The sequence below is a fragment of the Pelophylax lessonae genome, assembly GCF_965119305.1.
Source record: "Pelophylax lessonae genome assembly, chromosome: 9".
Classification (NCBI taxonomy): domain Eukaryota; kingdom Metazoa; phylum Chordata; class Amphibia; order Anura; family Ranidae; genus Pelophylax; species Pelophylax lessonae.
In genome coordinates, this window is record NC_138776.1 from 102,070,704 (window position 1) to 102,083,829 (window position 13,126).

At 40.9% G+C, this 13,126-nt stretch overlaps 1 protein-coding gene across 1 annotated transcript in view; it reads right to left on the reverse strand.

The window, feature by feature from the left end:
* The window catches only part of FBXW4 (F-box and WD repeat domain containing 4), a 330,357-nt gene that overhangs the window by 13,924 nt on the left and 303,307 nt on the right, over positions 1-13,126 (reverse strand). The gene's annotated exons all lie outside the window — the stretch shown is intronic.

The window sequence follows — 13,126 nt, forward strand, 5'->3', positions numbered from 1 at the left end:
CTTATCTCCAATGATAAGACTGAGGTTGCCCAGTCATGCAACCAATCTCTCAAACAAGATATCTAAAGAATTTGGGAACCATCACTACGTAATATTCCATAGGGACATGTGACTTTTGAGACTAGTAAAGAACTCAAGGGCACCAACCCTGAAGTCAGCCTGATTGAAAGAAGAAGGTAGGGTGCATGAAAGACACAGAGCGTGAGAGAGAGTGAGTGAGAGAGAGAGAGAGAGAGAGAGAGAGAGAAGAAGAGGCGCCTCAAAGTGTAGACTTTTAAAACATTTAATAATACCAAATGTCAGGCAACATTTGTACAGTTAAAAGTAGGCATGTAATAGAATAATCTCTGGTTAGATTGGTCTGTGACTCCATTAGTGATGTCGCGAACCTAAAATTCGCCGTTCGCGAACGGCGAACGCGAACATTGGCAAATGTTCGCGAACCGGCGAACCAGGCGAACCGCCATAGACTTCAATAGGCAGGCGAATTTTAAAACACACAGGGACTCTTTCTGGCCACAATAGTGATGGAAAAGTTGTTTCAAGGGGACTAACACCTGGACTGTGGCATGCCGGAGAGGGATCACGCAAAAAAAAAGTTCTTAAAAATTATAATTTTTTGATAGAGAGCCAATTATTGGAAAAATTAAAAAATAAATAAAAATAAAAAATTTCTTTGGATTTAGCATCTGGGGGGTCTAAAAAGTGTACCTGTCAAGTTTCAGCTCTGTAGCATGTCCAGAACCCCTAAAAAACAGCATTTTTCTTATATTTTCAGGAATACGGCTTCTCTGCGGCTGGCTTTTTCTCTTGCAGGCATTTAGCGGGCATTTTTTTAGGCAGGCATGTCATTTTTTGTATTTAGTGTCTGGGGGGTCTAAAAAGTGTACCTGTCAAGTTTCAGCTCTGTAGCATGTCCAGAACCCCTAAAAAACAGCATTTTTATTATATTTTCAGTAATACGGCTTCTCTGCGGCTGGCTTTTTCTCTTGCAGGCATTTATCGGGCATTTTTTTAGGCAGGCATGTCATTTTTTATATTCAGTGTCTGGGGGGTCTAAAAAGTGTACCTGTCAAGTTTCAGCTCTGTAGCATGTCCAGAACCCCTAAAAAACAGCATTTTTATTATATTTTCAGGAATACGGCTTCTCTGTGGCTGGCTTTTTCTCTTGCAGGCATTTATCGGGCATTTTTTTAGGCAGGCATGTCATTTTCTGTATTTAGTGTCTGGGGGGTCTAAAAAGTGTACCTGTCAAGTTTCAGCTCTGTACCATGTCCAGAACCCCTAAAAAACAGCATTTTTCTTATATTTTCAGGAATACGGCTTCTCTGCGGCTGGCTTTTTCTCTTGCAGGCATTTAGCGGGCATTTTTTTAGGCAGGCATGTCATTTTTTGTATTTAGTGTCTGGGGGGTCTAAAAAGTGTACCTGTCAAGTTTCAGCTCTGTAGCATGTCCAGAACCCCTAAAAAACAGCATTTTTATTATATTTTCAGGAATACGGCTTCTCTGTGGCTGGCTTTTTCTCTTGCAGGCATTTAGCGGGCATTTTTTTAGGCAGGCATGTCATTTTCTGTATTTAGTGTCTGGGGGGTCTAAAAAGTGTACCTGTCAAGTTTCAGCTCTGTAGCATGTCCAGAACCCCTAAAAAAACTGCATTTTTCTTATATTTTCAGGAATACGGCTTCTCTGCGGCTGGCTTTTTCTCTTGCAGGCATTTAGCGGGCATTTTTTTAGGCAGGCATGTCATTTTTTGTATTTAGTGTCTGGGAGGTCTAAAAAGTGTACCTGTCAAGTTTCAGCTCTGTAGCATGTCCAGAACCCCTAAAAAACAGCATTTTTATTATATTTTCAGTAATACGGCTTCTCTGCGGCTGGCTTTTTCTCTTGCAGGCATTTATCGGGCATTTTTTTAGGCAGGCATGTCATTTTTTGTATTCAGTGTCTGGGGGGTCTAAAAAGTGTACCTGTCAAGTTTCAGCTCTGTAGCATGTCCAGAACCCCTAAAAAACAGCATTTTTATTATATTTTCAGGAATACGGCTTCTCTGTGGCTGGCTTTTTCTCTTGCAGGCATTTATCGGGCATTTTTTTAGGCAGGCATGTCATTTTCTGTATTTAGTGTCTGGGGGGTCTAAAAAGTGTACCTGTCAAGTTTCAGCTCTGTAGCATGTCCAGAACCCCTAAAAAAACAGCATTTTTCTTATATTTTCAGGAATACGGCTTCTCTGCGGCTGGCTTTTTCTCTTGCAGGCATTTAGCGGGCATTTTTTTAGGCAGGCATGTCATTTTTTGTATTTAGTGTCTGGGGGGTCTAAAAAGTGTACCTGTCAAGTTTCAGCTCTGTAGCATGTCCAGAACCCCTAAAAAACAGCATTTTTCTTATATTTTCAGGAATATGGCTTCTCTGCGGCTGGCTTTTTTTCTTGCAGGCATTTATCGGGCATTTTTTTAGGCAGGCATGTCATTTTTTGTATTTAGCATCTGGGGGGTCTAAAAAGTGTACCTGTCAAGTTTCAGCTCTGTAGTATGTCCAGAACCCCAAAAAAACAGCATTTTTCTTATAATTTTTAGTAGAAAACTAATGCAGTGTCTTTCCAGCTGTCTTTTTTTCTTTCTGGCAAGCTGAAATATGATATGCCAAGGCAAACATGCCTATCAGTTGAGCTATGACACAGACAACACTGCACACATGGGGAAATATGTAAAACAAAAAACAGGAAAAGGTCCACAGAAACACTCTCTGTGGACCTGACAGCAGTCACTGGCACCCAGGCAACTGCAATTTAAAAAAATATATATTTTTTTTTACTTTGCAAGCTGCTGTGCCACCTTATATATCAGTGGTGGGTGGGCAGTGGCACAGTACACTCTCTGTGGACCTGACAGCAGTCACTGGCACCCAGGCAACTGCAATTTAAAAAAAATATATATTTTTTTTACTTTGCAAGCTGCTGTGCCACCTTATATATCAGTGGTGGGTGGGCACACAGTGGCACGGCACTGCAGTGGGCACAGTACACTCTGTGGACCTGACAGTCACTGGCAGCCCAGGCAACTGCAATAATAAAAAATATTTTTTTTTTTCAATTTATTGCAACAAGATGCTGTGCCACCGTATATATATCAGTGGTGGGCAGTGCACTGCAGTGGGTACAGTGCACTCTGTGGACCTGACACAGCACTCACTGCAATTATGACAGAGGAAAAAAAAAATATTTTTTAAAATGCCAGGTACTGTGCCTGTGCCACCCGAAATGAGTGTGGTGTGCACACAGTACAGTCTGTGGTAGGTCTGTGGCCTCTCACACACAGCGGGCAGGCAACTGCAGTCACAGTGTACAATATATATATATATATATATATATATATATATATAAAAACTCTATTACCTTACCAGCCCTTAAAAGGGCTTTTGTATATGTATATATATAAATAAAAAAAAAAAACCTCAATTACCAGCCCTTAAAAGGGCTTTTGGGGACACTAGATAGATATATATATATATATATATATATATATATATATATATATATATATATATATATATATATATATATATATATATATATATATATGAAGAAACAACTCAATTACCAGCCCTTAAAAGGGCTTTTGGGGACGCTAGATATATATATATATATATAAAAAAAAAAATGACACAAATACCAGCCCTTAGAAGGGCTTTTTGGGGTGCTGTCCTTACAGCAGTAGTGGACCAAGAACACTGCAAGACCAGGAACACTGACTAACTGTCCCTAGCTTAACAGCAGCAGCAGCAGCAGCAGCAGCTCTCCCTACTCTCACTACACACACTGCTTCAGAATGATCTAAGATGGATGCTGCCCTTGCTTATTTATAGGAGGTGGGAGGGTGTGGGAGGGAGGTATGCTGATTGGCTGGAAATGTGCCTGCTGACTGTAAAGTTCAGGGTCAAAGTTTGCCTCAATGATGTCTTATGGGGGGCGGACCGAACATCGCATATGTTCGCCGGCAGCGGCGAACGCGAACATGCTAAGTTCGCCGGGAACTGTTCGCCGGCGAACAGTTCTATACATCTCTAGACTCCATGTCCACTGCTGCTCTATCCGCCGCTTATCTGGGCTAAAGGTATACTGCAAACCCACTGCAGTACAGGGGACACAAGAAAAAAAAGCTAGTGGAAGGGCAAAATTATCCACCTTAACATTTGAAGTGTCACTGGGGTCTGACAGAGGAATTCTGCTGGACCTGCCTAACCTTTAACACAGGATATGGTTCTAAGAATTTCCTGACCTGTCCAGATATAGCAAAGCATCCATAGTCATTGAGGGAGGGGCAGGAACCCTAGCCACATTGCTAAGAACATCCACATGATTAAGGGCATGACCAAAGAAAGGATTTGGAGAAACTTCCCCAAGAGGCTGCAGTATCAGCCACAGAAATAGAACCAATCTCCAGATGATAAAGTCCCACAAGGGAGTCTGGGCATACCCTATACCAAAATAGGATAACTTCAGTGGGATTATAGCATGTTCTGACAGCTAGAAATACAAGCAAGCCCAAAGCCCAGATGATTTCTACCTGCCATGCAGATAAGGAACACCCAAGAGCACAAACCACTTCATTTGGTGAGAAGGCCATTGGTTAAGGAAAGCCAAAAGCCAATACATTGTCAATAAGGAAGTCAGTACGGTTAAAAGTAAAATTCAGCCACCAGCATAGGGACCAGGCCACCTGTCCTTTCACAGAGTGGACTTCCAAAGCATCCCAAAGGTTCATGTTCTACAATACATGACATAACCGTGACATACCATGGAGTGCACCTCAGAAAGCTGATTCACAGAGGTATAGCCTGAAAAAGTGAGGACCATTGGTTCCAGAGAACCAGACTTCAGCACCAGGTTTGAGGACACCCTGGCAAGCAGGGTCCCCCCCCGGGAGCAGTGGGAACTGGCCCCCGAGCCAACTAAAAAGGCCATGGTATCCTCTGCAAAGGGGATATTGCAGGGTACCAGATATCACAAGAGGCTCAACCGAATTTGAGAATACAGAATTTTCCTGAAGAAGGGAATGCTAAGTCTAAATGGGGTACAACTGCAGAAGCCACATTCCCACTTGAAAAGGAAGAAGGGTGTGGGGAAACCATAAACAACTACCTTCCTTTTACCCCCCCCCTTTTTTTTTCTTTCTCTGTGTTTCATAGTGGTACTGACTTATTTACACTAATGCCTGGATTGTGAGAGACATACCCTTCATCTCTACTTTTGACTTTTCAGAACCAGGGGAATTAACCCTCTGCTGATGGTTGTTTTTTTTTTTATATATACACGAGTTATGCTGTCATGAATATGTAAAACATATTTTATGTTTGCTACTGTAATTTTTTCTTGATTGATTTAATGTCCCATTTTACTACTTTAGTCAGATATACTGTATATGTTTTATATTCTTTTTTCTATACAAATAAAATCTAAAATAAAGAATTTGCAAAGAAAAAAAAAAACCTGGGAAGACACTGCTGCTGCAGTTACAGCTCTTGGATCCAGAACTACTGCAACAGTGAACCAATATAGGACATTTACATGCGGTTCTTGCAATAACCTGAGTTGCTATGTTAAGTCTGAATGGGGTGACTTCCTAGTTTGGCACCTTCTTGCTGTCTTCTCAGTCACTACAGGTGTGTCCTTTGCTATCATCTGTGTTCCAATCAGACAACCCATTGATGCTCTGCCTGGATGAAACTCCCTTCTGACATTGAACATAAGCATTTTAGGTTTATCTCCATGTATGTTGCCAACTGTTGTTGTTTTAATAAATTGTCCCTACCCACTAAAAAGTCTGCGCATTCTGCCGTTTATTTGAACCTGAAATGTTGATATGGGGTGCAAGCTCAGTTTGAATTAAGGAGTCAGATGGGTCAGAGACAAACTCTGCAGGGGATGGCGTCAGGGTTCGCTTACAGTCTCTGGGTACTGAATCCCCAGTCTCACCCAAATGAGCTGAAGAAAATCTCTATAACAATGGTCCCCGGTTACAGATTATAGGTGTCATCTATAGCAGTGTGATTATCCTCTAGATGTCTCAGCAGAGAAATGTTGCTTCCACGTAGAGGTAATGTAATTAGGCCCAATATGAGGCAAAGCCTTGAGTACTCACAAACAAGTGGTGCTGATTAGGGTCTTAGGCAGCCGGAGGTGAGCAGGTAATTGTAGGCAGGCAGTGAACACAGACCAGAGACAATGATCTATGTTAAGAGCAGAGACAACAATCTATGTGGGGTTTCAGAGGCAGGAACAGCAGCGAAATGGTGCTTCCTCCAAACTGAATGGTGGGAAAGAAGGTGTGCACATAGCTCCACCCAGTGGATGACATCAGCGCTCAATCCCACAGCCATTACAGGGCCTTGCTTACAATTTTTATGTTGGCTAATGTCCTACACCTCCTATAGGCAGCAGTTTAACTCATCAGCTTATAAATTCCTGTGTCCCTCAAAGGATAAGAAAGAAATACCTGTAGATTTGCCAGAAATGTACTTAACTCTTAAAGTGGAGGTGAACTCCACTTTTGAACTTGCACCTATAGGTAAGACTATAATAAGGTTTACCTGTTGGTACAGTGAACACCTCCTAAACTTGCACTGTTTAGGAGATATTCACTAGGGATTCTGCCTTGCCTAAAAAAATTTACTCTGAAGGGACAGCATACCTGTGCTGTACCTTCAGGGCTCAGTGCCGAAGCCGAGGGTTCCCGCGTGCATACGCGGGAGTAATGTCACCGCGGTTCCAGCCATTCATACACCTGGAGACCACGAACCCGGAAGGAAGACCGGGTGAAGATGGCAGCACTGGGGATCAATAACATCGCTTCGCAGGAGGGATTGGCTTTATGTCTGTCATAATGTGCTAGTATGCGGTGCATACTAGTACTTTGTGCCAATGTAGACATGTTCAGGTGAACTTCAACTTCCCTCTCCTGAAGATGGAAGAATCATGTTCAGGATAGGAATGTTTTGACTGCCAGCTGTGGGAATACGCAAAATGCGGTAAACCCACAGCAAAAACGTGCCGCGGTTTTGCATTTTTCCGCAGCTGTGGTAAATGTAGGCCAGTGTAAATGAAGCCTTAGAAATAACACAGGGAGTGCACACAAGACAGCTCAGAATTTCTGATAAGATCAACAGATTTTTTTTTGCACTTACTGAACAGATATGGCAAAATGCTAATAAGGAACAAAATAAGATGCAAATAAAGAATCCATACTGGCTATAGAGGTTTTATGATGCTGTATTTGCTTGCAGAGCAAAAGTATCTCCTATCAAAGATGATATAATGCATGTGGGCAAACAAAAACAACGTTGATGAGTATTGATGGAGGTGAGATCATCCCAAGAACTAAAAGGTAAATCCTCACTGCACTCTGTCTTCAGACCTTCCCGCTTTTAAAATCTCAATATTGGCCCACAGTTCTGAATTATTGTATGAGGTCATTGTCACAAGGATCCAATACAGCAAAGATATGCCTACACCATACAGGACAAAGGTTAAATTAGGCTTAAGTATCTACCCTTTAATAATAACAACCCCATTCCATTTGTTCAGTGTCCTATATGCAACTCTGAAGTACTATAAAATTGACATATAACTGATAGCTTTAAATTAATTCTATTAGACTAGATCAACACTTCCTATATCAAGTATTGATTCCAGCAGTGAAATTTACTCATTGCACTTCCTTTTCATTAACCCACTGACTCCTTCTGCAGTATTCATGGTGCATCACAATTTACTGCAGTTTTTCTCCCCCATAGTGGCATCAGCAGCATGCATACATCAGTATGTTACAAAACGAACCTCTGTACATTGAACTCTTTGGCTTAACATCTTTGTTTAGGCATAAAATCACTGCCCCAGCTACCCTACTAGTGCACACTGGCACAGGACAGCCTGGCGACTTAGTCCTAGCTCATTTCTCTATGTCATGTTGCAGTGAAATCTGCACTCTTCCCTTTTCACTTCTGGCCAGAGAAAGAAGCTTTAAATAGTCACTCAACCAAACTTTTTGGATAAAATAACAGAGTATATTTACTGGGTATACTTATTGGTAATCAGGTTCTTTAACATACTGTAGGACAACAAGGTAAAAATCTGTGAAAAGGAAGGCTCTTTCATTGTGACCACTTGGGGTTAGATTAGGCCATCAATGCACCATTTTGATGGACTCCTATTTTATCTTTAGTATTGGTGAAGCTGCAGAGGTAATGAGTTGACCGAAGGTATGATTTTGCAAATGTTAAACCTAAGAATTTGCGAGCGATAAAATATGGAATGCCTGGGTAAAGAATTGCCTATTCCCTGATTCTGATGAGTCATTATTGTTGCCTTGGTAGTACTCCCTTTTACATGTCTGGACCGTCGCAGCTAAATTTTCTTAGTCGTCCAACCCCGGGGATTTACTTCACCTTCACCCACTTTCCTGCCCTACTTTTCCTTCTTTTCTTTCTCTTCCCTGGTCATCTCCTGTAATTTTTCTTCCCTAATTCCTTGGCTCTTTTCTTTTGTCATGATGCAGTAATGGTATGATTCCCAATTGAACACCCTGGTCTTTAACTACACCAGTTTATCACAGCTGTTCCTTCTTCAGTGCAAAGATTTCAGGGATTGGCACTTTACAGTAATTTCACTTTTTATTTGGAGATAGCCACTCCAGCAGTTTTTTTAACAGTAGCTTTATGTTCGCCGCCTCCAGTGAGTGATGTGCCTGACCTTGACTTTTATAACCTTTGATCTCTCTACCTGTTGCCAGATCAGTACATACAGTATCTAGGTCTAATTAGGTACCATCCACTGTACCCAAATTGTTACATTTAAACATTAATAAACATATTTGACAAGAAGATTCTGATGTGTACATAGGGTAAACTACAATCCCTATTTTTGTTATCAAACTATGATATGCTGTCTTTTCTTATAACTAGTCATGGACAACCAAGGCCCTAACTATATCCATAGCATGCCATATAACTGCTTTGGGGCCAAGAGCGGTTTACCTACACAAAATATATGGAGGTAGCAATAGCAATAGCATTTGGAAAATACATCATGGATAGAAGTGTATATGAAAACTTCTATACGATCACTATGAAAGCAGTATGTATGCTGAAACACTACAGGGATCCGAGATAGAAATTAGGGAGATGGGGGCCCTAATGATTTTGCCACGGAGCCCCATAACAATCAGTTTCAAATATTTCTATTATTCAACTGTGTAGAAAGTGCCATTTGTTAAATCCTCTGTTTGACAGACTGCTGAAAAAAATAAATCAAAGCCGAGCGGGCTGCAAGGATCTGGAAGCAGCTACACAGCTGAGCCAGCATGCACTGGTCTTCACATTCTTCCATCCAGCTGCATTTTGCTTGAAGTCCAGCTGCTTCCTAGTACCACTCTGCTGGCATCAGCCGCTAGCCTGACGATCTCTGTATTTCTCAGGGACCAGCAGACATTCCAGCTTCCAGTAGTCCTCATGTTCTTTCATCCAGCTGAAGGCTGCTTGAAGTCCAGCCAATCCCTAGCACCACTATGCCGACACCAGCCGCTTACCTGCCGATCTCTGCAGTTCTCCTATTGGCCACACTTCCAAGGATGACATGCACACTGACCACCTATGTATAGTGAGAGCAATATATTATTTTATCCTCCCATATCTTTTTTTTTGTCTGCATTTTGATGGAGGCGCCCTCTTCTGCTTATTTTTTCCTATGTGTATTAGAATTTCAGGAGTTGGTTTAGGGAAGCAGCCACCATCTAATTTGATTTAATTCCTCTCCCTTTTATTATACACTATCCCTCACTTCCTGCCCCTGGTATCCATCATTACTTTGCTGTAACGCTATAGCTTTGCTTTCTTCAATAAATCAAACTTGCTTTCTTTAATTTTTTTATTTTATTTTTTTAAGAGAAAGTCCCTGAAACAACCCTTTATAATTGCTGACATAACTGGTTATGGTTGAAGAACTAGCTAAGGTGGCAAGTTGCCATTTAAAATCCTCTAGAATTGTTTAGTGTCCTACCAGGACATGCATTAATAAATTATAATAGGATGGCATCACTTTCAAATGTCTGACATCTTGTCTATCCCAATAAGTGAAAAGCAGGAAGACCAATTAGTATCTGGCAGAAAGACCCATGGCTGAAAGATAATCAATTCTAAGGAGAGCCGACCTGTCCTTCTCCCATTAATGTAGGAGGCTGACAGTAAACACGGTGTTCCCCTTGACCTTATGTGCAGTCACACTGACTCTATGCTAAGTGGTAATGTACCCAATCGATTCCTCTGAGCCACTAGATGCTGTGCAGTGTGAGGACTCAGGGCTGTTGTAATAAACTGCAGCCTTATTATTTCTTCTATGTGGGGCACTAACATTACATCACATTCAATAGAACATGAATGGAACATACAATTATTGCAACATTACACAATACAGAATTCAGAGGGTCCTACTAACACAATTTTGAAAAACAATTATTTCTCTTGAACAAGGCACAGGAGAAACGGCTCAATATAATAGATACATCCTAAAGACTATAGTTTCAATAGATAAATCAGAATGCAGTTTTCAAAAGAATTAAAAAAAACAAAAAAAAAAAAAAAACTGCCAGGTCAGTATATGACCTGTATACGTGCAAGAACACACTTGTGAACATTAAAACCCAACTGAAGTCTCAGCCCAAATGTTAAAAAAAAACATCAGGGTGTAGTCCCAGCAGAAAAACCTCATTATAGGAAGAGAAGCAGTTCTGAAGTGAAGAAAGTCCACCAGCACTGGACCTTACTCAAATTCTTTCCTCAAACTGGACAACATCTGCAATCCTATAATAACCAAAATTCAAGAAGGGCTACAATAACAAGTAAAAATGCATTGAAAAAAGCCCAACGAGATTTACACTAATTTAAAAAAGTACAATTTTTTTTTTTGTTTCCAGTAATTTCTGCCAAGTAATTTACAAATCAAATGTAGGTGTAGTGCGAATATACCTATCGTGTTTTGGACCTGAACATATTTGAAGTACTTAAAGCAGTTTTACACCCAAAAGCAAACATTTATTCTATTGCAGCTTACCAATTCTTAGATGTGATGGCTGCATTCGTTTTTTTTTTTTAAGTCTTTCTTTCTTCTATTTTCATCTATTTTCATCTGGAGATCCAGCCAGTAAGTCTGATGTTTTTCAAAAGAACAAGCTCTCAATGGTGCCCCTCTGCTGTCTCAGCCAGTGAGGACGGAGAGTCCCGGGCAGCTCGTGCAGCATCGCTGGATTGAAATGGGTTCAGGTAGATACGATCCGGTCTGAGAATGACGTCACCTGGCTCGGCCTCCACACGGAAGTCCTAATGAAGACACGTGGGTAGTGGCGTAACGTGTGGAGGTAGAGCCAGGTGACATTATTCCTAGACCAGTTTGTGTATTCTCAGAGCTTCATGTGAGAGCCTGCACAGACTAATTTTTTTGTGCTGGTTAATTTTTTTTACTAAATGTGAGTAGCTTTATAAAGTGATTGGAAAGTCTCTTAACCATAAAGAAGCATACTACACTACATTGGATATAAAAAGTCTACACACCCATGTTAAAATGTCAGGTTTCTGTGATGTAAAAAAATGAGACAAAGATAAATCATTTCAGAACTTCTTACACCTTTAATGTGACATATAAACTATACAACTCTTTAGGCTTTTAGGGGGAGGGGAAAAAATAAAAAACGAAAATAATCTGGTTGCATAAGTGTGCACAGACTCTTATAACTAGGAATGTAGCTGTGTTCAGAATGAAGCAATCACATTCACACTTATTCTAAATAGGAGTCAGTACACACCTGCCATCATTTAAAGTGCCTCTGAATAACCCCAAATAAAGTTCAGCTGTTCTAGATGGTCTTTCTTTACATTTTTTTAGTTGCATTCTACAGCTAAAAACAATGGCCGTAGACTGCTTCAAAAGCATCAGAATGATCTCATTGTTAAAAGGTATCAGTCAGGAGAAGGGTATAAAAGAATCTCCAAGGCATTATATATACCATGGAACACAGTGAAGACACCAAGTGGAGAAAATATGGCACAACAGTGACATTACCAAGAACTGGACGTCACCCCAAAATTAAAGAAAAGACCAGAAAAAAACTGATCAGGGAGGCTGCCAAGAGGCCTACAGCAACATTAAAGGAGCTGCAGGAGTATCTGGCAAGTACTGGCTGTGTGTGACAACAATCTCCTGTTTTCTTCATATGTCTGGGCTAAATTTTGCAAAAACACATCTGAAGTCTCCCAAAAGCATGTGGGAAATGTGTTTTCTGATAAAACCAAGGTTGAAATTTTTGGCAATAATTCCAAAAGATATGTTTGGCGCAAAAACAACACTGCACATCACCAAAAGAGCACCATACCCACAGTGAAGCATGGAGGTGGTAGCGCTGTTTTTCTTAAGCTGGAACAGGGGCCTTAGTCAAGGTAGAGGGAATTATAAACAGTTGCAAATACCAGTCAAAATTAGCACAAACCTTCAGGCTTCTGCTAGAAAGCTGAACATGAAGAGGAACTTCATCTTTCAGCATGACCACGACCCAAAGCATGCATCCAAACCAGCAAAGGAATGGCTTCACCAGAAGAAGATTAAAGATTTGGAATGGCCCAGCCAGAGCCCAGACCTGAATTAAATTGAAAATCTGTAGGGTGATTTGTAGAGGACTGTGCACAAGGGCGGCCCTCGCAGTCTGAAAGATTTGGAGTGTTTTTGCAAAGAAGAGTGGGCAAATACAGCCAATTCAAGATGTGCCATGCTGATAGCCTCATACACAAAAAGACTAAGTGCTGTGTTAAAATCAAAAGGTGCTTCAACAAAGTATTAGTTTAATGCCCCATACACACGTGCAGATTATCTGCAGACTTTTGTCTGCAGACTTACCAAAACCATATAATATGAGGTCAAACCTAAACACTTTCAATTTGTATGCAATCCGGCAGGCCCTTGCACTACATAGAAAAGGTAAGTCTGCAGACAAAAGTCTGCAGATAATCTGCACGTGTGTATGGGGCATAAGGGTGTGCACACTTACACAGCCATATTATTTTAGTGTCACAGTCTAGCCTGCAGATTGTTTG